Here is a 2,073-nt window from a genome sequence, read left to right as displayed (position 1 = left end):
CTGGAAAGTTTTTTTTTTTTTTTTTTTTTTTTTTTTGCCAGTTTTTATGTATATGTGTGAGCTTTATTATAAATGTTGAAAATCTGTATTTTTTCATCTTAAGATTTATTAAATAAAATTTCTTTGAACTTTCCTTAAAATCTCTTATGAATTTCTTAAAAATTTCACTAACAGATGATTATAAATATATATTATTCTTAAAATATTTTTTAGATTTACTTTAAATAGAATAATGATATTGGTTAGATAATATTTGAAAAAAAAATCAACAAATGAGATTTAACATGCTGCAAGAATCATTCAAAATATTTAACGAGGCAGACTTTATAGCTCCCAAATTTGGCACATAGTTATTTCAGGGTAATAGAAGCTCACTTAAAATGGGTTTCAAGACATTTATAATTTTAATTAAAGATTAATCAAAGGAATTTTTTTTTTTCTATATCATTGGAGCATAGCATTGTGAAATTATTATTTTGCATTAAAGATTCAAATAATTAGTTTGTCAATGATGCAAATTTTATTCTCTAATTTTAATAATTGTAAATATATTTTGCAGCAATTCTTTTCATTTAGTTGCTGAGTTTATGGTTAGTACTTTGCGATAATTTTTAAATACATTTCTTGTGTACATAAAAATTCATTCTTAATTGTAGTAGAATTAAAAATATTTTTTTAAAAAATAATCTATACATATATTGTGCTAATATGCGTGACTCAGAAATCACCTTCATTACTTATTAGGGAATGGTAATGGTTAAATGTAAATATATCGATATACAAACGTTTCAAACTGCTTTACCCAACATTTTTAGTTGCACTTAATTCAGCACATCACTAATTAAATAAAATTATAAATGCTGCATCAATCACTTGATTCAGTCAAAAGACTTTAATGGCATTTCTTGATTTATTTTAATAGAAAGTTTAATCAGGGGCTAAACCATCACTAGACGAATACTCGCTAAGACTAACCTATGGAAATAGATGATTATATAAAAATCTCTACTAACAAAGGCAGTCTATAGATCTTTTTAATCTTAATTTTGTTCTAAAAGATTTATTTCCTACATTTTTGAGCTTTCCATAAGAATATTTAAATTAGTTTCAACTAAATCCAACTATTCAGATCTCTCATATATCTGTTCTTATTTATCAATGATTCCCGATGATCATCATGATTTCTATATCTTTATGATCCTGAATACCTGTTATGGTATTTTTATTGGGTGTTTTCCATATCAAAATCAATGCATTAATTTAAAAAAAAATTATTATCATTTTATAAATTAATTTTATTTATTTTTTAATATTTTTATTTTTTTCTAATAGTATTTTCTAAAAAGTATCAATTTCTGCTTCTTCTAATTAGGAATTATTACTTCAATTTCCGGGTTTTTAATCCTAATTTGTTTTGGAATTTTTACACCATAACCTTATGAATTATATATCGCGTTTCCAAGGGAGTTGCAAAGAACAGTACTGGATTTCCTGTTCACTACATAATGTTTCAGATTCGTCTGCATTTGTAATAAAAAAAAAAAAAAAATTAGCCATGGAAAATAATTATTGACTAAATCCATTAACCCTTTCTAGGGCCGTGGGAAGTATACTTCCCACCAAATTTATCAATCTTTGTATGAAATTATGTAGGTTGGCATAAGTTCTGACAAATTTTTTTAGAAAGACAGATGCTTCAATTCCTTATCTCACACAAAATGGAGTATCTTGATTTGTTACTTAATTATTAATTAATCAAATTAAATTTATCTAATAAGCTAAATGGAGACCTTTTCCTATTCTAATTTCAAGCCTAAAAATATTTTAACATAATATGACTTGAAAAAAATGGCCCTTTAAAGGGTTAAACAGTAACCCGTTGTGTATCAGTCAGCTTTCATCTTCCGCTAACACTTCCGAACCATTCAGATCTTTTCTTTACATATCTGTCCAAGGATTGCCATCTATTAAACTCCCAGTGCTTCAATCTACTACATAGTTTTCCAATTAAAATATGTCTTGCCCCTCCCTATTCTGGATTGCCTTATTCTTTTTCATCCTCAAATATGCGCA

This window comes from Argiope bruennichi, chromosome 3 (genome assembly GCF_947563725.1).
Source record: "Argiope bruennichi chromosome 3, qqArgBrue1.1, whole genome shotgun sequence".
Taxonomy (NCBI): Eukaryota; Metazoa; Arthropoda; class Arachnida; order Araneae; family Araneidae; genus Argiope; species Argiope bruennichi.
Note: the sequence above shows the minus strand (reverse complement) of the source record.